This window comes from Pleurodeles waltl, chromosome 8 (genome assembly GCF_031143425.1).
Source record: "Pleurodeles waltl isolate 20211129_DDA chromosome 8, aPleWal1.hap1.20221129, whole genome shotgun sequence".
Taxonomy (NCBI): domain Eukaryota; kingdom Metazoa; phylum Chordata; class Amphibia; order Caudata; family Salamandridae; genus Pleurodeles; species Pleurodeles waltl.
In genome coordinates, this window is record NC_090447.1 from 1,440,769,163 (window position 1) to 1,440,793,490 (window position 24,328).

Genomic DNA, 24,328 nt, shown 5'->3' on the forward strand with positions numbered 1-24,328 from the left:
GTGCCTTGTAAATATGGGCCCCTCCGATGCAGCTTTCTGCATCAGAGGGGGTGAAATGGGTGTTGCGGTGGGTGTTCAACCGCAACACCCAATGCTTTTAATGCTGCCTCAGATTTACGAGTTTTCGCAAACCTGAGGCGGCACCAAAAACCAACACCACCCCAGGTGTGGCGATAGCATGGCGAAACGAGGAGAAATGCTTTTATTTCTCCTTGTGTTTTTTTTCTTTTTGTATGCGTGCTGCATTCTGCAGCACACATAGAAGTGCCAAATCGCCATTATGGATTGTTTATCAGCAGAAAGGGACACCTTCCTGCACATAAACAATCAATACTATACCTTCAACGCGGACACCCTTGCACTATGGTGCAAGGATGCTTGCGTTGGCGCTGGCAGCTTAATTCAGCGCCAGCACAAGGGGAAACAGAGAGGTGCGCCTTATTCCCCTAAATACGACGCACCCCTGCATTTCTAAAGTGGCGCTGTTCTGCTATTTTTGGCGCAGCACCGCACTGCGCTACTTTAACAAGAATCTGGGCCTTCATCTTTCTAAAAACTAAAATCTGAGATTTTACAGTTTGGACTCTACAATTGTTAAACAGTTCCCTTCCGTAAACATATGTTTGCGCAGAAGGAAAACAGAAGAAATCCGGACAGGCTGTAACCATGGATGTAGTGACCTATGAATAATAGATTTCATTAATATTGAGTGGTTCCTGTCACAAAAAAACACCGGCAAAGCCAACTGGTCTTGCTTAGGCACGCTTGTGGGATAGTTATTTATTTTTTAAGTTTTTATTGCAAGTGTGTGCCACAGAAATAAAAAGAAAAAAAGTTGTCACCTAAACATGGCTTCCAACAGTTTTTTTTACTTTAAATAATATTCATCAATGCAGCCGTTTAGCTTGTGTTTTTTCAACAACAAGACGTTCTACTGCACCATGCCTTTGATAATAATTATTATTAATGCCACCTTACCACCAATTTAATCTCAGGCAGCTGCAATGTCACTTAACCACTTTATAAAATAAACTTTAAAAAGGAGTGCAGAGAAATACATAGGCGTTATTAAAAGTTAATATGAAAATAAGTAGAATAAAAAGGCACTTTAAGCCAGTTTTGCAATTGAAGAGGAAGGCATTTTTTTAGGCATATCTGAACAATGTGCACCCACGGTGTGCTGTCACTCAGAGTGAAGTGAGCCAATGAGGGGACTGTATGGTTTGGTGGGTGGAAGCAAAACGTGAATGAGAAATAAAAAGACCAATGCCAGCTAACCAAAAGCCCTTCAGTGTGTGTATATTTTGTTTGGTTTGTCGTGGAAAGCCATAATCTGGTGAGAGAGCTGAGGCAGTCTCAATTGGCAGCTATAATTAAGTAGATATCTGCTAGTTGAATGCTACAAACCATATTAAAGAATCTCCAGGGTTCACTGATGAGTGCCACCCACTCTGGTCACTGAAGGTGACATTACTGCCTATTACTGATTGTGCAGGTGATGTTCAGCTTTTCAGGCTTTCAAAAGTGGGTGGCCCTTGATGTGCATGGTGGTGTGGCCCACACTGCTCAGACAATACACAACAGTCCCGTGCATGCTAACACAGAACATAGGTCACAATGATTTTAGCCGTGAGGTTGTTCACATTTTGCTCCTTTCAGGAGAGACTATTTTTATTTTTTAAGGGGGGGGGCGCTTCAAGGCCTGAGGAACACCTGAAAAGGACCCCAGATGCTGGCGGGCAGTGCACTTCTTCTATGTCATGCCAATGTTCCCTTACAGAGCAAGGTGGCCTTTTAAAGGGGTCTGCACCACATCCCTGTGAGGTAATGTAACTATCCTCATTTGGTACTGGACTGGATTCAGAACCAAAAGTAGCACTGGCAAATTTTGTCCTACTAACCCCCATGTTATGCATTAGGACTGAGCACAGCAATCAAGTGTTTCCACCGCGATTGGAACTTGTGAGGAGTATCTCTATCGAACAAATTTCTGAAAACATAGGGCAAATTGCTGAATTTTACAAAATGTTTCTCAACCAATTGCACATATACATTTAATAACTAGGTATCCCATTTACAGCACACTACATGATGTGCTCACATGCTGTACAATTTTGGGAGTGCCATTCAGCAAGTTCTCTGGGTGTCTGTCCCTCTCTAAGTTTAAACAATTAAGAGACATACTTTTAGTTGTATATATTTTAACCGATTCTAAGTCTCTTACTTTGCTACCTACATCAGGTTTACTTGCACTAAAACCAGGAGGCAATAAAACATCATTAGGCCAAACTTTTCTCTTGCAAATTTCTTTGCAGCTCCCTCTAACCCAGCACGTTGCAAACACTCCCTAAAATTCTCCATAGTCTCTTACACCCAATGCTATTCCACACATGGGTTCTACAGGTAGCACTTAGTAACGCCACAGTGTGAAGCTTCTCCAGGGCTCAGCGACTAGCCAACAGTTTAATGCACCGCCTATGAACGCTGTTCAAACAGGACTTTATAGCGGGATTTTAATTCTGAGTTTGACCATAAACACCACACCTCACAACTTTCCGCTAATTACTTTTTACATGATAACCCTACTTTCGTTTCGTTTCGTTAAACTTTATTTCGGCAAATATTGCCATAAAAGTCAAGACAAGAGATAAATACAACATACATATATACATTTCACAATTAAATATAAGATACAATACATACAATTGGCAAGAAATATATGGGTGTCTCCATGATTAAGCAGTACCGCATATAAAAATATAAATAAAAGTTTATAAATTAATTAAAAGCCAGAGCTAAAGAGTTAATTAACTTGGATCGAAGAAACAGTGCATCATATACCTTTACAAGGAAGGGAAAGAGCGGGCCACCTAATAGAATATTACAGCTTGTGACCAAGTCGTTTTCTGATAAGGTACACATTAAATAAAAATCTACTCGTGCCAAACACCACTAATTGTGAAGTATTATACTGAAATATGCGCTCTGCTTCTTTGTAGGATCTAACCCCCACATATTTACAAACGGGTTTGATCCAACAATCCCTTGGTTTCTTGTATACTGGGCAAAAGAAGAGTAGATGAGCAACATCTTCTTTAGCCCCTAAAGTACAGAGAGTGCACAATTCACAACCTTTTACCCCTCCCCAATTACATGTGTAAGCATTAGTCTGTAAGACCCCCTACCTAAACTGTAGATATAGTGTTTTTGCCAGTGGAGAACCGATCTCATCCAAAAATTGTTCGAATTTAGGTGTATCTTTTATGTTCAAAAAATTCAAAGTCAGAATACCAATCGATGAACTATGCAATAGCTCTCTGTTGACATAAGACCAAAAGGTGTCCTTTACATATTTCCTGGTACATGTTGTCATATTCTGAGGAACTTCCCATAGGTGTGATAAACCTAATCTCTCATACCACTTAGATACATATTTTAACCAAGGGGTATTCATATGACCATCTATCTGAGTTAGTTCAGTCAATCCACTCTTATAATCACTCAACTCCGGGGTTACCCATAACCTGACCCAATACAGCACTGGTCTTAATAATGCTTGATAGTCTGCTCTTTTAAGGTTAATATCAAGGAAAACAGGGACTAGAGGAGTTCTTGTCGGTATTTTAAGTAGCCTTCGTACAAAGTGGTTTTCCGTTTTTCCAAAGTTATTGTTACAATAGTAGCCCCAGAGTTCAGCACCATAAAGGGCGGCCGATTGGGCCTTCGCTTTATATACTTCAAGTGCCGGTGAGATTGCTTTGGAATAACTAGCTGCGTGTACTTTTAAAATAGGCATTGAGTTTTGTTTAAGGGATAAGATGCTTTTATCCATCTGTCCTTTCCAGGACATGTTACTATCCAGCATTAACCCCAAATAATTAAAACTCCCTACCTGTTCCAGTTTTTGATTCTCCAAGGACAGATTAATCCTGAGGGATTTCTTGGGGTTTATGGACATATACTTAGTTTTGGTAGGATTTATTTCAAGCCCCTTCCCCACACAATACTTCTGGAAAGAATCCACCAAATTTTGCAGACCTCTCGGAGTTTGGGAAATAAGGATGGTATCATCGGCAAATAATAATGCCGAACCCGGCTCACCACCTAGCTTCGGGGAGTCATGTACACAATTCCTTAAATAGCTCGGAATATCATTAACATATAATGAGAAGAGTGTAGGTGCTAACACGCAACCTTGTCGCACACCACGATCTACAGGTATGGCCCTTGAGGTTTCACCTTCTTTTCCCCATCTAATTTTTGCATAGTTCCCTGTATGAAGCTTGATAAGTTCTTTAAGTAGTTCCCCAGGGACCGCCATGTTCCTTAATGTAATCCACAACAAATTGCGCGGAACAAGATCAAAGGCGGCCCTTAGATCCACAAATGCCACATAAAGACTACCCTTCCTTATGTTTATATACTTCCAACAGATGCACATAAACCTAAACACCTGGTCAACCGTACTGATTTTTATTCTAAAACCAGCCTGATATTTGGTTAATATTTTAGTCTCTTCAATCCAATCTAAAAGCCTATTTAAAATGTGTCTGGCATATATCTTTTGAAAAATGTCTATTAAACTTATTGGGCGGTAATTACTTGGATCATAGCGATCACCTTTTTTAAAAATTGTTATGATTTCTGCCCCTTTCCATGAATCGGGGATCGGTGTGCCTGCCACAATGGAGTTACTCAGGTAATTTATATAAGGCCCCCACACATCCACATCATATTTTAGTAGATCGCCGGGAATTTTATCAGGGCCTGGGGCTTTGCCCATTTTCACAGCTGATAAAGCCTTATTAGTTTCTTCTAAACTAAAGGTTAATGGAGCAATGCTCATTTCTAAGTTTGTCTCGTAGTCCCCGAAGGGCAAACTCTCCTTTTTGTTAGCATAGAGCTTAGTGAAGTGATCACACCAAGTATTTTCATCTAGGAAAATATCCTTTGTTGATCTACCCTGCTTATTTCCCTTAGCGATTAAATTCCAGAACATGCTCTGATCCCGTAACTTAGCTGCATTCAAGAGATCCTCCCAAAAACTTTCATCCCATGCTTTTTTAGCTTGGGCCATAGTGTTTTTGTAGGCTAGTCTATCGCTTTTTATATCCAAACAGTTCCCGGATTTTACTGCCTGGATCAGTCTTGATTTTGCTATTCGACAATCTTTATTATACCATGGGTTCGCTGTCTCAAGATGGTTCCTTATCCTATTACCATCTTTTTTATAAATTTTACTCAATAGTGGAGTTAGTGCATCTACCAGCTTAAGATGTAAATCAAGAACACCTTGTGTTCCTACTAATGCTGACTGTAGGTCTCCTACCATTTCAGTAAATACATTGTAAATATTTATCAGCGTCTTTTCTGTTCCCAAGATATATGGCCATCTTAGAGCACGCCTGTTATTGGTTACCTCTAGCTCCATGACCGTGGTATTTAATAGGGTCTCTTCTTCGGATCTAATAATAAATGATTGAGAGTCTAGCCATAGTTGGAGGGGGAAATGATCACTCTCCGTCCTATGGTCTATCTTGAAATCGGTTATTTGGTCCCATATATTCCGGGTAGCCATTACAAAATCTATATGTGACCTGGAATTTCCCTTAAAGAAGGTTGGAGCTGCTGGTCTGTCTGATCGGAATCGACCATTACAAGCCCTTAGATCGTGTACCACAGTCAACTGTAAAATCTGTAAGGCGGCTTTTGTGCTTTTAACTGAACTTGCAGATTCTAAGGGCAAGATATCATTAGCAGCATCTTGTACATCAAGTAATTTTTCCAACCCCAAGACAGGCTCATATTTACAGTTAAAATCCCCACCAACTAACACCTTTACATTATCTCCTAATGAATCTAGAAAGGAATCCAAGAGTTCTACCACCTCTGATTCCTTGTTAGATGGGGACGGTCTATTATATATATTTATTAAATGTATGGTTTCTTTCCCTCTAGTATCAGTTTTTAGGCCTAGTAGGTCCGGAGAGGGGATGGATAACTGGGTGATATCTATTTCTTGAGTCACTTTAACCCAGATAACCAGCCCCCCTGAGGCTCTACCTCTAATTGATGGAATAGCATAAGAACAGTATTTTTTATACCCCAACCTATGGGGGGTTTCTACCATCCAACTTTCCTGTAGGAGTATGATATCGTAATTCTCAATATAGGAACACCATACCACATCCTCAAGGTTCCTGGCTAAGCCAGCTATATTCCAAGATATCAGTCTAATATTTGTTTTCCCTTTTACACAGGGTGAATCTAATACTATAGGTAAGTTGTCTTTTTCTGTAACATCCTCTAGTTCAACTAACGGATTTAACTCTTTGTCTTGATTATAGTCTTTACTAACGTCATTAACCTCCATAGTCACTATGAGGCGCTTATCAGGTACGCCCAAACTGATTACCTCACTCGAAATAGAATAAGGGGATTTAACGCTGTTTACCAATTTAACTGTCCATGGATTTCTGGGGCTCGAAGGTACTATAAGTTTCGGTTCTAAATATTCTATACTCTGTTTTTGTTCCCACGTCTGGGTATATACTAACATTTCTGTGATAAATTCCCCTGCTCGTAGGAGTCAATCGTTTTCATCCAGAGTACTCAGTACCGAAAACCTATTTTCAATTGGAGTATAAAAATTTGTGTTTCTTCTATTAGTCAAGAGTCTGTGTTTTTTAGAAATTTCTGATGTACTGGCTAGATGTCTATAAAAATAACCCAGAGGATGCACACCCACGTCAGACTCCTCTACATCCAAAGAAGCTGCTCTAAGAAGAACAGTCGCAACATGTTGAGGGTGCCTAAAATTAACAATTACACAATCCCCCTTACATTTTTTCCTCGCGTTTCCGATCCATGGTACCCGTCTAGTAGACAGTATATGATCGGATAGAAGTGGGGGGAAACCACAATTTTTGTTTAACCAAGCAACTGATTTCCGTTTGAGAGAATCATGTGATTCCTCACGGAAATTCATTGCTGTTGGGTCTAAGGGAGGAACATTCGAAAGGACTATGACATATGGTTCACAATCAGGTGGAAGATTAATATGATTTGGTCTGTTCACGGGAGTAGTGTACCTCACGGTATTAGTTGCAGCTGCTTTCATATGAGAGTTACTATCCACCATACATGGAGGCTCCCTAGATTCGGGTAAACATGACCTCTGTGCTACAACCAATTGTGCAGAGTTACCGGATTGAACGGGTAGTTCAGACTGTTTCATAGTCTGTTCCTTACTCATCTTATCTAAAAGACCACCCAACCTAGATACCTCCGTAGATAACAATTCAATTTTTTCCATAAGAGGTTTAGTCATATGGTCTAGTTTTTCCTCAAATAGCTTAGCGATGTGACCCAAGAGATCACAATTCACATCGTCCTTATTAATTATAATCTCGTTATTAGCTACATTACTTCTATGACCATGTTCTATCGTTGGTTTAAGATGTATGTTCCCCCGCTTAATTTGCGTTTTTCTGCATTTTCTAACGGCTCTCTTAGGAGGAGAGTGAGATAATGCAGACTCACTCGGGGGCTCCAATGGGTCTTGAATTGGTGGTTCTAAAACTAAGGGTAAAATGGCTGGGTTTTCCAAAGGGAGAGCTTCAATATTAAAGGGATCCACCATAATAGAACCGCTACCATCGTCTACAGAAGAAAAAATTTCTGAGGTGGGCTCCTTCCCTAGGGATTTCCTTCTATCAATGTTTATCTTGCTCACCATTTTAACCAGGTAATTATCCAGGGTGGAGATATTTTCAGCCATTCTACACCACCCTCACGTATATAACAGCCACTACTAGTATTGATAAAATTCTCGATGGACTGTCTAGAATCTATAGCACTGCCCTGCCCTACACAGAGCTTTTATATCGTAACAAAGTATAGGGCACCTAAATATATCAGCAATAACACAGAACAACAAGTGTATATGACCCAGAAGGCACAATAACTCAATTAAATGGGGCCCAAGTATACAGCTTACTAAAGCGTTATCAGATTAAATAGAAGCAATTAACAGCAATTAACAGCTTAGCGAATTGGCCCAACCCAACCCCTTCCGGCCCCCTAACGGCCAGACAACGGCCACACAATGGCCCGCCCGCCCTTTGCCCGCCCGCCCTTTGCCCGGGCTCAGCTCCCGCTCAGGGGCAGGATCAGTTTAATAGCGCCTTCGGGCGCGCAAAATGCGTTGGCTCCGCTTCCGGGGTGCAAGGGGATCTAGGTAATGTAGTCTCGTCCTGTCTCGTCCTGTCCCGTCAAACGCTCCCCCCACACAGCGGTCGCGATGTCAGGCGACGGCGGAGGGGAGACGTGGAGGCCAGCAGAAGGAACAGCAACCCCGAGGACCACAGGGGCACACAGGTATACAACACAGGTATACAGGTATACAGCATGATGCGGGCGTAGGTAAATTCACCGCGATCTCTGACTCTGACCTCTGACTTGGCCTCGTGACGTAAGTGATCAACCAAGACGTTTCCAGTTCCGTTACTAACAAAAGGAGAGACGTGAAAGGAGACTTGGGGTTTTAGATAACCAAAAGTAGGGATGGAGACAGTTCCAAATGAGTAAGAGCGACAAGCAGATAGGCTGTAGTTTCAACCAGACTGCGCCTTTGGCAGACGTGGTAATCGCGCCTCCTCTAGTAACGCTGGAGGAGCTGACGGTACTTGTTACCAGGGTGTTGTTCCTCTGAATGTTTGGCACACTGTGTTAAGCTCCCGCCGCTCGGGTTTCTCGTGCTCCAAATATGGGAAAAGCTCTTATGCATGTAGCATTTGGTGTGGTAAACCCAGGTTCCACATCAAAGTACACATTTTCAGAATGAAATGTTAACTTCACGTAGTAAATACTGTGCCCTAGGTTTTTGGTATTTACCAGGTGCAGTAAATATCTAAGACAGTAGTGGAATACTCAAAATCAGAACCAAGGAAGAAATTACACAAAATACAGAGAGGTGAAATGCCCAGGATTATCCCCTACCTATGTCATACAATACTAGAAAAGTTATGGAACAACACACAAACAATCTACAATCATTGCGGTGCTGTCAGCCTAATGCATATTCTCATAAGTAAGGAACCAGGCTAAGAATTGCCTTACTACTTTGCTCATGATACAAACAGATCTATTACATTAGAAGGAAACACTTGCTAAAAACCCCAGAGCCTATTCACGAAATGAATTATTTAGTACATCCAGTAGTAGTAGTACAATAGAACTACTATTTTACAACAAAATGCTATTCACTAACTTAAGTGCAGAGATGCTTTTCATTTGCAGATCTCTGTCCCAACTGGGGAGTCTCCAAACACTTAAGTATATGTTCTATTGGTAAATGTGGAAGGGACAGAGGGGAGTAGCTGGAAAATGGCAAATTCCTACTACTAAAGGGGAGATGTTAGAAGAGGTGTAGAGAGGGGTTAAGGGAGGGCAAGGGAGTAATTTAGAGAGCGACATGCACCTACCCACCAAAGAGTAAACCTATTCCTAATCACCATCTGCACTTCCTACACTCAAAAAGGACCAAAAACAGTAATAACATAACTAGCATAGTTAAAAATAGGAATACATTTAATATTAGAAAAGCTATCTAAAAATAAAACATATTTTATTATATTTTAACATATTTTAATAAACTTTTTTGAATTGAAAAATTTAAGTAACATTATTTTTATGATACTATAATTACATTACTTTTAATCAATTCTATACATCACTTTTAGTAATTATTTATACATAATAAAAATATACCTTTTTAATTTAGGTAGGATTTTATTATATACAAGCTTCAGGAAAATAATTTTGATTTAATTTAATAGTTTCAAAATTATGACATTTTAAATTTAAATTACGTTATTAATGGTATACATTGTTCTCCTAAGTCTAAGAAAATATGAAAAACATGTGTCATTAATATCCAAAATAAAAACTTGCTTAGTATTTTTTTCGAGTTTAATAAACTGTTTTTCTTTTCCCTATACTTTACCATAGGGAGATATCTGTCAGATGTGAGTACCTGAGGAAATCTGAGACATTTGCAGGCTCCCAATAATGAAATTGTTTATGCATCCGAGAAACGTCCAAAAGGTACATCCATTTGGGATGTAAGACTTCGATTCTACACATGGCCCTTTTGTGATCTGTCCATTGTTCGAACTGTGCTGGAAGAATCCTAGACTACAATGAATGCACTTAATCCTGATCCACAATTGACATCCTACATTGCCACAGCAACCAAAGAGCAGCAGCTACCTTTAAAGGTGTCTCACCCCACCCCAAAGAGTACTGAGACCTGGGGTGTTTTGCATTTACCAAAACCACCACTCTCCTGTCTGTCAGTAAGAAAGGGTCCTATTTACCTTGCTGTGTTTTCCCGCACTCTTATCACGTCCTCAATTCTTTCCAAAAGAATTGGGTGGTCAAGAGTGCTGAACCCTGCTGATAAATGGAAAATGACCAAGAGCCAAGATATTCAAAATGGAGGTCCACCTACAAGAGCTGTTTCAGTCTATATGAAGAAAATCCTCCAGGCTGCTTATTGTCTCCACACAGGATTGCAATGGTGAGTGGAAGATTTTACAATATTTTTTAACATATGTGAATATCGGCTTTCACAGTAGGGGAGTTTGAAAGGCACTTTTGTAATAGGAGGGGTTACGCCGGCCTTCTTTACATTTTTTCTGAATGATCCTTGGAAGAAAAGAATCACTCCAGGATCTTGCAAAATGTTTGAAAACATTGAAAAGGATGGGGTCCCCAGACCAAAGTGGGAAACAATCTACTTCTGACAGCAGTTGTGACATTCTAAAGGGCTTTACTTCCTAGTATGGCCACCAATAGACATCATCATTTCTTTGTAATTGAAATCATCAGTCGTCTACTATGCTATTGCATGCTGATCTAGGAGTAAGATCTGCGATACTAAATAACTCTTTAGTGGCATGGCCAACGTTTTGAATGTTGTTTTAGAAGAACTGTGTTTTTCCTTCCATAAAGGCTCCATTATACCAGTTTCACCGTGGTCTGACATCTTCAAGATCAATGGCAGATGAGGCCATGGTCGTTGTAGCTGCCAGAGATTTATTTGATATGATTCATTTCTGAAGAAAACCACTTATTTTAGTTTTTTTAATTAATTTTTCTTTCTGGAGGAAGCTCGTTTGTAATGGAGACAACACAAACGCGGCACAGGTTTCAGTAACTGTACCAACTGTTGCAACTTTGGAATGATCCATTTCTAATGAAAGATTAAAGAGAATTACGTTTTAAACAAACTGCAGTTTACATTTGGTCAGAATGACTTTTCTCGTCTTAAGAACTGAGCAGTCGTTTTGTCATTCCGTCTGTTGATTTATTCTTAGACTTTCCCTGACTTTGGAACTGAGCAGATTTATGCTAGTAAAATGCTGAACTTTACTTTGGTTCTGGCTATTTACTTGATTTGGAGACAGATCTTGTGCTGTTACGTCTCGCAAATTGCATTATTTGGTGCATTATTGATGATGGTTTAAATCTGACTAATAGATTTTTGCCTTCAGTGATGACTCTTAAATATGAATAAAACTTGATGGCTTTAACTTTAAAATTAATTTTATTCTCGTACTTTTCCTTTTTTGGCACAGGGCCACCCTCTATTGAGACTCACATGTTCCCCGATCCTGCATCTCAACACATTTAATTTATTAATTAAAAGAGTTTCCACAGTTTATATTGGGTCAGGATTTTATAGTTAATATAAGAACTGTTTTTACAGTCTCATCCTGTTGTTTATCTCATTCTTCACCATGATGCAAACTAATGACACATGATCTGATCACTCCACTACTGCTGCATTGACACGATGAATGACAATCAAAGATGATACAAGCAAATCCAAGCGCTTGCTGATGCTGCTAGTGCAAGGTAAGCTATGAGCATATAGTGAGTCGATCTCTTGTTCCCAGGCTCTCTCAGGGGTGGTTCCTTTAATTTGTTGCGGATACTGTGCTATTCTTTTCTATAGGGAAAGTTCCTGGCTAATCAGTCTCAGCTTGGGAGTAAAGGATTATTTCTGAGTTTATTCAAGTTGGTGTAATATTGTTTCATTAAAAATTTGCTTTATTTGGTTGTTGTCGCTTTATTTTGTGGAGTTGCATTTTGGAATACCACTCATGAATTTACACAGGTGCCTGTGTAGGCACAGCACAGGCGGATGGTTAGGGCTGCATTTCCTAGCCTTCTGCCTGCTCTGCAGTGAAGCATACCATTAAAACATGTCCTGTGGAGGTAGAACAGGTCTACTAATCAGGCCGTTTTTAGGTGGCTTAACCTTCTCACTTCTTATATAGACCTGGGCAGTATCAAGGTGGTGTAGTGTGATGTCACTTCTGTGCGCACCAGATGGAAGGCTAAATAACCAAAGTGAGTCTTTCAACTGCCCCCACATGCACTACCGTATAAGGAAACCTCAGTAGAACATGTTTTGTGATGCGGTAGAGTGAATGTGGCAAAAAGTAAAAAGGTGGATTTAGGAAGAAATGGGTTTCAGTTTATGGTGCTGGTGGAAGCATGGTGGGGCATGTTAGTTACAGGCGTGGGATTGCTCATGGGATAGGGGAGTGGTCAACATTTGTGAAGGCATACAAGTAAAGTAGGCTGTCTATGCATAGCTAGATGTAAGAAAACCAGGAAGGTTGGAATAAGAGATAAGGACAGATAAAGAGAAGTGGGGGGGATTGTCGATGAGAGAGTAGAAATGTATAGGGAAGGTGACGAGACAAAGAGAAAATGGAAGGGAACTGAAGGGGACTAGCAGTATTATCCTTAGCACCCAGAAGAGCAGAGAGCAATGAATCAAATGTTGTTACGTTGTCACTGGAATCTTGAGTAATGATATTGCAAATTGTCTAATACGAGAACAGGCAAATGGGTATCTAGGTATGCAGATGGGATGGTGGGGAGCTTGTAACGATGGGCGATTCAGGAATACTCGTAGCATCTAGAAGAATACATTGGACCAGATGGCAGTGCCCTACATGAAGATATTGCTGTTGGTGTCCTGGCTCCCTTTTCTTCCACTATGATGCTATTCAGTTGTAGGCATTTCAGGTTGATCATTAAAGTTCTTGGTATATGGTTTTGAGAGAATTAGAGCTACCTTTCTGAGTAAGCTCTCATCTATAAAACAAGATTGCCTCACCCTACAGTAGGTAAGCAACCCCAAAGGGCCACAGTACGTGAAAGGGCAGCATGAGGAGCATTCACAAGTGAGCACAGAGAGACAAAAAATTCAGACACATTTAGAAGACGAAACAAGTAACATGAGTGAGTAATGAGGGCTGTGACGAAATTAAGAACCAGTATAGAATTGTGTGGCTCACTTGGAAAAGATGATTAGGTGACATGATTCTCCTGTCGTTGCATTCCTTCAAAAGAGCTAAATAGGCCAGAAAGTAGCAGGGATATCCCTTACAGAAGTGCAATAAGGGAAGTACAGTTACACACACAGTTAGTGGAAAAAGCAATTGCACTAATGACCAGTGAGGACCACGAATCAGCATAACCCATAGAAAATACCAGCAAGGGATAAGGAGATTGTTAGGAAGCGAGAAACACACAAGAACATTGAAGTGATTTACTGGAAAACACCCCGGTCTTTAAGGGCTACATGCAACTGACATCCAGATCAACATGAACATTCAATGACACAGACCCTCCTGCGGTGCAATGAAGGAGGGGGCAACCGAGCTAGAAAGAGACATCACAGAGTTGTGGCCTCATTACAAGTGCCCGGATTCTGGGAATAGTAATCCAGGGGATGCAGAATTAACATAGATGACAGGTTGTGCTGTGGGAATCCCGCCAGTAATCCCTCGCCTTCCCCTGATGCTTCAGCCTGCAATTAGCATCAACACCCTTTAGGATAACCATTTCCGAGCCACATCGGGAATTCCGGGAATATCATGATATGGTCCTTCGTGTTAATTCCTATCCCTGATTATTGTCCTGGTAACCAGAATTAATTTCTGTGCAGGACGTTTGTGTTTGAAAATATGTGGCCACTGGCAAACAGGTACATCGGTGCATTACAATCCTGGGCCTCCGCTCATAAGTAGGGATCACTGGATATTGTGGGGAGGTGGTAAAGCGAACGCCCCCTCGTTCATATTGCTGTGGTTGAATGATACGACGAGAGGCGCGTGGCTCTTTTTTCCTCACGTGCTTGAGGTGTTGATAATCCTTTTAAACCACTCTTGTTGGGTGACTTCACATACTGACAGACAACAGCACGACCACCAGATGGTTCCATGTTACCGGGGACATCAGCTCCCACTTCTGTTTTCGTTCTGCAAAGCATTGTGATGGGGGACTTTAGTCCAATTGTTTCAGTTGTGGAGACCCAGCACCACAATTCCCACATTGCATCAGGATGTTACCTGTTGCCCGGGACACGGTGTACTGATGACGCCGAGTCATCTCGTAACTAACATGAGCCTCCGTGTGTCGCTGTGTGAAATTTACTCAGTCTCCTAACTTGCACAATTGTGGGGGACATACCTGAGTCACACGGAAGCCTGTTTCCCTATGGAGTTTAATGACTGGAAAAATATGATCGCGTGTTAATATGGGAACGAAGGTAGTGATTCACACTTATGAATTATACGCTGCTCATGCTTTTTTATTTCCTTTAATATGGCCTCGGGCATATATTTCAGGAAGAGAATCAACTTTGCAGCTGACTTATTTTTTTCAAAATTGAATCAGCAGCAATTATATTCAATTATGTGGTGTATGATAGACTTCACTGGACTGTCAAGTAGTTGCCTCAGAGTGACTGTACTGAAGAAAGATTTAACAAACTCATATAGGAGAACTGAAGCCACATTCAGGACCATCGAGGATGTGGATTAATAATTGGGGTGGATAGTAATCCCCCACAAGTAATAATGTACTATCCTTGTTAGGTCTAGTAAAGGTTTCAGTAGTTTAAATCTGAAGTCAATCCTTGGTAGCTATGGATTAGAGCAGGCCCTTTTAGTTTACAAATGCAAACAGCATTTAGAACCACCAAAACAGTTAAAACGTCACAACACAATAAAAAACAAATTTCAATTTATAAAACAATAGAGAATATTTTAATGGACAAAATGTCACGAAAAATCTTAAAAGGGGAACTAGTGAAATTATTTTTTAAATTTATGAATAAAAATAGCACCAAAAAGTACAAATTACCAACCGGGGGAAACTAGTAAGTTTTGTAAATATAAGTTTTAAGGCTGACTGGGATGGAGCGTGTGACAGATGCCAGGGCCAGGTTGGTCCTGGTTAACGTGTTACCTTCTGCCTTAGAACATTTCCGGAAGGTAGAGTCCTAAGCGGGACACAGAAGAAGGCTGGATCCAACACAAGGTTGTTGACGAGGGAGTGACGAAGGACAAAGTCTTGTTGAAGCTGTCGATGAATGTGGGAAAAGCCTAGAGTTTGTGCCCTGGAAGCCCTCAACATAGATTGAATGCTGCTTGGCATCGGGTCCAGTAATTCAGATTTGCTGCTATGGAGAATACCGTAGCAAGAGCTGCAGCAAATTCAGGCCACTGGCAATGCTCCCTTGGCAGATGACCATGGCAGGCTGGTCACAGTCTCCTGTCAGCTCTCCAGACAAAAATACTTCAAAAAGTTTATAAGTCCCAAGTTTTAGGATTAGGAAGGAGGAGTATACTTTGACACCAGGTAAGGTTCCAGGACCTCATGAGTAGCTCTTGGGGGTAAGGGCTCACTCCACAAAAGCCACAAGCAAGGCCCAGGGCAGTTCCAGTTGGAACTGGTCAGCTGAGCTCTTTAGGAAAGTGGGCTTCTTGCAGCTTTTGTGCCCTTATAGCTTGATTGTAGATCAGCCAACTCACCCTTGGAGTCCACTTCACATTCCTGCGTACAAGTGAGAGCAAACGTAGACCTTCAGGTTCTCCTCACTGGTCACAACAACAGATGAAGTCCTTCATCTTCCGTCTTCCACCAGTCTAGCAGTGTTCACAAGAGGGTGCCCAGTGATGCCACTTTCATGTCTGGCACTAGCCTGTTGGTGGGATTGACTGTTAGACCCTGCCTAACCAATAGGGAAAAAGTTCCCATGGGTAACACTATTCACTTTTGCAGCTGTTCCCATGTGCCCCACTGCGAACCATTCCATAGTGTACCTCTTAACCTAAAACCAAGATGATAGAACCGTTCCTTCCTTGTGCAGATCTCCTGGTCCCACAGAGGGTCACTCAAAACCAATCTGGCAGGACTTGCTCTCCACTGGAAATGGTTTCTGGCTGGCTTGTTAGACAGAAGGGACACAAGCCCAGATGTGAGGTACATCTGCCAGTGACAGGGTAGGCATCATTTTAAGATATGCAAAGGGCTTGGTACAACCTCCAAACCATCCTGCCCGGAACTGTCAACTTCTCTCCACATCCAAGGGTTTTGTCTCAGCTCTGGGAACCTATTTACATCTAGTCAATGAGCTGTTTAGCTCCTGGGTGACAGCTGGAAGCTTAGGCAAATGGGTTTCTAGAGGTTTTATGCAGGTTAAAGGGAACTTTTAAAAGTATCTTTTGCAAAATAATAATTGTTACAAATCTAATTTTACCAATAAATTGGATTTGAAATAAATATTTTAAGAAGTCCAAGAACTAACTTTCTATCTGGTTACTAGGCGGAGATTACTATATTTATTTTAATAAAGTATCCCAATGTAACAGTTAACCATTCTAGAGTGAAAATAGCTTTTTAGGAATGTTCACTGTAAGGGAATTTTTAACATTACACTTTTACATGTCATCTTCTTAAATACCATGCACTCTTATTTATAGGCATTTAAGGCCTGCTTAGGGGTGCTCAGTGCACAGGGAAATAAAAGTATTTCATGAGCTGTTGAAGTGGCTTTGTGCAGTCTAGTCTGAGCTGTTACAAAGGTTTTACAAATATCAGTGGGCTTTCAGATAACCAGGAACAAGCCAGGGTCCCAAAGAAACGTAAATATAACTAATACTTAATTTTACTTTTTTACTTTTTTAATAATATACTTACATTTAAAATAAATTAAATTATAATTTTAACTTAGTTCAAAAAGTCTAAAACATGCTTTTTACAAATTAAATAAAATACCAAAGGTTAAAGTAACATTGTATGTAGGTGTGATAAAAGGATCTTTAAAAAAGAATTAGACATTCATTGAAAAAAGAAAGTTTGAAGTAATTTTATAGTTTGGTGAATATGACAGTGATAAGTTTAACATTTTGAGCTAAAAAACACAGAAATTCACCAGTTATAGTTAGCAGCACTAGCTATAACTTGCTCCCCTGCCATGCACTGCTTAGGACCTCACATATGATATCACCCATGACATCATTGATGGCATTACTGATAATATCATCCAAGCTTCTTTTGTACACAAAGTACTTTAAATAGGTATACCAATAGAGCTATGAAAGTAGGTGCAAAAAAGCTCAGAATATATGAACCATCTTTACTGCTATCATACATACAATCCCCATAGGTAAAGCAAGCATGTGTTATTTGCAACATTGACCTTATACCATGCACATCATGGGTAGCCGAGTTCATGTTGGATATGAACCACAGGTGAAAGGGTAACCTGTGCTGAACACAGTATTTAATCTGTATACAACTGCTCAGGGAAAACCAAGTTCTTCCGGTACTCGAGCCCTGTTACATAACTAAGGCCCCACTACGACACTTTTAACCTGTATCAAACTCTTAACAGTCACTGAACCTACATTGAGAAATGAAGTTAATATGAGAAGACAAGGGGGTACTCTTAAAAGAGTTTTCTCTATGGAGAGAGTTTACTATGTACCTCACTGTTAGCAGACAGTGAAACTCTCATGAGAAATACACCACAGAGTATTAAAAAGTATCCACTACGCACAGTGTACACTCTATGCAAAACTTGTACAAAGAGTAACTATTTACTTAAAATAATCAAGGTCTGTAGGTGCTAAAATCATACTACCTGCATCCTTCATACTGCAGTGAAGACTTTACAGACAGCTCATTTTCTGAAGCAAAACAAGCACATGTACATAGGTTAGTACCTGGTGCACAGAGTGTTCTATGGTAAGCAGAAATTGTCATGCTGAGACAATTCCCTCTAATAATTCAAGACTGCTTACAAAATGTAGGACATCATTTACGAGGCCTTAGCGGCACTGGGCCACCGGAGTGTTATTTTTTTTTATGCCTCCATGGCTCTGTGTGCTAGCCCATATTTACAAGTCAGAGCCAAGCCACCTTGCATGGCCTTACGTGGCCTTGTAAATATGGACCTCTTTCACACATAACACTGCGTGAAAGGGGCATTACATGGGTGTTGCTTGGGGTGTTACCACACACCACCAATGGAACCAAGAGGAATCTGATATATTCTCAGATTTACACATCTAGAAATGCATTAGATTCCATACCCACCTCAGGGGTGGCGTAAGAGTGATGCAATGGGGAGAAATTTATTTTATTCGTACCAGTTTTTCCTCTTTCAATCTGTGCTGAATTCTGTAGCACTCATAGAAAAGAAGAAAACACCTCTTGTGAGGTGCCCCTTCCTGCACAAAAACAATCGTCCTGGCAACACAGGCATCCTTGCACAATGGTATAAGGGTGCGTGCATTAGCGCTAGGCAGCAATTTGTGAGCCAGCGCAGGGGAAGAGGACAGAAATGTGCCATATGTTGTAGATACGGTGCATTTCTGCCCTTTCTCGGTGGCACAGGGCAACGAAACAACATACTTGCTGTGCCACCCTGTGCTACGGGCCTCATAAATGGAGCCCTTAGTATGTAGAATCTTTTGCCTGCTGAAAACCTTTGCTGCCGTACCAAAAAACTTGTGGAACATAATGAACACAAGTTAGCTTTCACCTGCACACAGTTACTCTTCAATACAAAGATCTCTAATGAACACCTATGATGCATTAGTAGCACATGTGTTTTGTAAACAATTCTACTGATTAGCTGAACACAAGTTGTGCAAAATTAGGTAGAAAAGTATTATATGGTAGCTATCCATCACTATGTAAACTATAAAACATACTAACATACTCATTGGATGATATCATCAGTTATGTCATCAGTGGTTACATAAATGATGTCATAGAACATGTCATGAGTGATGTCAAATGTGAGTTCATAAGCAGTGCATGGCCGGGCGCAAGTTATAGATAGTGCTGCTAACTATAACTGTGAATTTTTGTGTACTTTCATTTCAAAACATAAATGTTAACACTGATATACTCACCTAACCATATTGTTACATTAAACTTAGTTTTTTCAGTGAATTTCTAAAGTGCTTTTTAAACATAATGTAATATTTAATTACCATACGTAAATGCAACCCCCCGACACGCGTGGCCGAAGATGTGCACGGTGGGGAGGGGTTCGAGGGGGTGTTGGCTGCAGGACCTGGCCTGAAGCCCAACCATATGCAGTGGGGGGATTGGCCATAGGGCCTAGTCCTGTGGACCCTATTCCTCAGAGGACGTTTGTTTTTAATTAAAGGAAAGGGGGGCCAAAATATAAAAAGTTCTCCTGGGGTCATGGATTCAATTATCCGGGATACTTATTGTTGGAATCCCTGTAGCCCCCAACAACAATAAAAAAGATTTGTGGTGCCCTCACTATTCTGGGGGCACCATCAAGCTCAAAGAAATATAAAAAATAAAGTCATTGCAGGGCATTATGGGGCATGTCTTCAAAGGAGCAGTGAATGATATATGAGTGGATCCTGCCACATTTAAAATTCACTTTAAAAAAATACTGTCAGTGTCCTGGTGGCCATCTGGGATGCCCATTTATTTTTTTTGTAAGGGGAGGAGGGTGTCCACCCCTTCCGCAGGCTGTTGCAGGCCATGGGGACCCCATCACAGGTGCCATTGTTGTTCAATAAAAGGGGAGGGGTGCATCGTCCCCCTTCCTGAGCCACTAGTGCAGGTCCTTTTTTTTTAAATAAGGGCAGGGGGGCACACTGCCCCATTCCCCCCAAGGCCATCAAGTGCAGCAGGTAACCCATCCCCTGGGGCCTTTCTTTTAAACTTAAAGAGAGGGGCCAGCACAGCCCCTCTCCCCAAACCTTAAGGGCTCCAGGGACCCCATCACCTGGGGCCTCTAGTGGGTTCCCCTTGCCCACCCAGGGCACCCACAAAGCAGTACGTTTGGAGTTATGGGGAAAGTTGTCACTTTCTGTATGCTCCTGCCAGAGGGGAGCAGTTGTTTTTAACTGCTCTCGCCGGGTGGGAGCAAAGTAGAGTTTCTTGCCCAGGAGAGTGCACTTTCCTGGGCTGGGATGTCCCGGGGTGGGCTCTCCATGACACTGTAGATCATCGCGTACATTGGGGTTGGGTACCTGAGGCTGAAATCAGCACAGGGAGGGGCAGTTGGAAGCCCCTCCCCTTCTATTAGTATTTTTTTGCCCTGGGAATGGGGTACCTGAGGCCCAAAAATGGGTCAGACAGAGAGCTTGCATGCCCCACTCCCCTTCTTTAAAAGCATAGGACCCAGAGGATAGGTTCCCTGGGGCCAAATGGTGGCAGAGGGAGTATAAGCAGCATGCTCCCACCCTTTTATTCGTAAATTTGCTCTGGGTATTTTGATTCCCAGGGGAAGGACTGGCTCAGGGAGAGGGGCCCCACTCATGACCCCTCCCTAAAAACTTAAGAAAAAGTCCTTCAGGCATTGCCCACTCTAAGGGACCTGATATTGAAATCTAAAACATCAGTAGGCTGGACTCCCGCAGGATCATGGCTGTTTTACATTTTTTTTTTTACTTTGGCCTGGGACGGTCTAACAGACCAAGCCCACACGGCCTAGCAGACAGGGTACACCTACCCTGCCCCCTTATCTACTTTTTAAATAAAACTTAGGACAGGGGACTAAATGCCTGAGTCCTGCAATGATTGCCTGCAACATTTTTCTTCAAGTGCTTGCTCCCTTTGTATCTCGCATGGGAGTGAATTGGCCCAAGAAAAAAAGTCCCCTGAGACAAAACAGAACACTCTATGTTTCAAAATTTGGTTTGAGGGACTCTCATTTAAGGGAGTCTCTCAAACCTAAACATTCACATGTACAAATATTTAGACTGAATATCTCAAAAACTACTGAATAGATTTACACCAAGTCACAAAAAGCACGCTTTCTGGACCAATACCTAGCTTCCCTTTGCCACCCTTTTTTCCATTGTCAGAGACGATACATATGGTGATTTGTTGGTTGAGGACATGGAGACTGGGAGACAGTTATTGGAGCTAGAACAAGAAAATAATGGTGATGGTAGGGATGTATATGATGGGTAGGTACTGAAGGCTTGGCATTTTTTGTTCAGGTGGCAAAATCACAGGAATTGAGTAATTCTGCGTTACTTTTGTAACACAGAATTACTGATAAATTTTACCACCCCAGCAGCAGAATGAACTTCTTTAATCTGCAGTGGTTTTAAACATGAAGGGACTGCTCCCTCTTCCCGTTTTGCCCCTACATTCTCTTCAATGATTAACTTTTCATCACTGCATAGTATTTAAGGCCACCAAGGGGTATGCAGTGGTTTCTAGGTTTCTAAAGCTAGTGGGAAGAGGAAGCAATCCCTTTAAGTTCAGAAACCACTGCATATCATTTTGCAACCTTACATACTCTGCAGTGATTAAAAATAATCACTGCATAGAAAGTAAGGACGCCCGGTGGCTGCGCTATTTGCTTAGGGAAAATGCATCCTCACATCCATTTTTGGATGTGAAGGTGCATTTTACACTGAGAAATTTTAAAGCAATTGTGAGTGATACAGTGGAGTCAAACTCTGGAATTGCTGCACACCCCTCAATTATCCCATATGACACTTTGGACAAGTTTGTAGATATAGTAATCAAGGTACTCAGGACAATACAAATTTCATTATGTAAATAGCCTTTCCAATAGAGAGAATTTTCTAAAATTCACTAGCTAACTATGTTAAAAAATCAAAGCGAATGAGAAGTGTGTCATACGCAGTTCTGATAAAGTGGCAACATTGTATTATGGCCCATGGATATGTACATGGAAGAGGCTCAACTTCAAAAAAGAAGATATGAAATAATATCTGCAAGTTAAGGAAGATTCACACAAAGATTTATTTTTGTGGATAGATCAGGGTCTTATTAATACAGATGAATATAGATTTCTGAATGTGAACTATCCCAAACTCCCAACTCTATATCTGATTCCCCCAGGCAGATCTGTTTAGCAGCTCTGGAAAGCCTATTTGAAATTAGTTTAAAGTACATAGATAATTTTTTGAGACCTTTGGATTGGCTTTACCATCACAGTTTAAAGATTCCACAGACTTCCTTCATATTAGATATCAACTGAGAACAAGAAATGATATTGATGACTCTAGAAGTTTCTGCTTTATGGAACAAGCATACAACGCAAGGATGGCTTAGAAGTGGTCGGACATTGTCTAGGAGTGATAACCATTAAGGCCTTTATTTATAGTTTTTTAGCACCGCATTTGCGTCACAATTGTATTTTGTAAGTTTGTGCCGCTTTTGCGTTAAAAAGCGGCGCAAATTCGGCGCTAAAAAGTATAAATATGGGCCTAAGTTTTATGAGCACATAGACACGTGGATAAAGATGATTCAGTGGTGTCTGTTGAAGAAACTTTTTCTCTTCAGTAATGATTTATTTGAGGGACCGTGATCTACACCTGTTTTGCCCCCAGATAAGCAAATGTGCATATGTGCTAGTGGGAGGAGTAGGACCTCAATGAAATGGATAAGAGACAATGGGAAGACCCATTTTTCTGCTACATAAATTATGTTTTCATTATTTGGAGAGGCACAAGAGAATAAGATGAGGATTTCGTTGAAGCCGCTAATGTTAATGATCTTAATTTTACTTGTAACATCAGTTCTGAGGCCACAGAGTTTTCAGATTTGAAGCTCATTGTAGAACAAGGGAAACTGATTCTAAGATTGTACCAAAAACCAAGTGTAGGGTACATTTTATTTACTGCATGCAGCTATCACCCTAAACCTTTGAATGCGGTATACCTTATGAGAAACGATAAAGAATGAGGAGATTCAAAATGAGATGTTACACTGATGCAGTATTAGATGAAGCAATGCGTAGGGTGGCAAACAGACAAATGGATGAGATTCTTTTTAAACCCAATAGGAGTAATAACACTAATAAAAAGGAGACAGGCTGGTGATTCATTGCTGACTATCATAGACATCATCCCCAAATAAGGTTGATACTTGGAAAAAATTGGCATCTGCTGAGAGGGGATGCTGTCATAGGTTCATCTATACCTAGAAGCCGGTTGATGACTTACAGAAGAGCACACTCTATGAGAGATACGTAAGTGAAAAGTGATATTGTGACGGGAAAAAATGAACTACATGGTTGAAAGCTTTTGAGGGCTGCTTTGAAAGCAGTAAATGCAGGGCATACCAGAATTTAGAAAATGCAAAGGAAAGTATTACTCCATTTAATAAAGCAGTCAAATTAAGAAACGTCTTACATGCAGGGTTGAATTTGTGGTGTATGTGCTGTAATGCCCCGGTGATAAGATTTATATAGGGTGCACTATTTTACCAGCTAATAAGAGAAGCGTACAGCATCTGTGACCATCAGAAAAAAGGAAAGCAACTATCCTGTATATAGACATTTTCATAAGATTCATGGAGGGGCAGCTGAGTTACTGAAATATAGTATGAGTGACAACATTCATAATAGTAGAAGAGGAGGTAACCCAGAAAAATAATTGTGCAGTCTGCAATCTCGTTACATTTTAATGATAGATTGCAAAGAACCAATTATGAACTGAGAGTAAGAAATGTGTACAAATGTATGAATTTGTTTAAGAGCTGGTTCTGTCAGCCATTAGTAGCTTGTTTGTAGTGTTTTTCATCAGCTTTTAAAAAGTGTTTTAAACTAAGAATGTTCCATGTATGCATTTCTAAGGTATGAAGATGCTAATAGAGAAGGTGGACCAGAAGAATGTATGCTAGGAATGAAGATTGCCCAGATAATAGGAAAGTATGTTTGTGGACCGATAAGATTGATGATTTATGACATAAAGATCTTTATGATTCTTGTGACACCTTAAAGAGGATGTGACAAATAATTGCAAATATCAGAGAATTTATGCAGCTTTCTCCTACTGGGGTTTGATGGTGATTATACCACAAGATTTTGCTATAGTTTTGAAAAATTATGTTCACTGATTATTATTATTTAAATGTTGTGAAAACTTAAAATAATGAAAATATTGCCCACTGGCACTTACTGTTATATTATAAA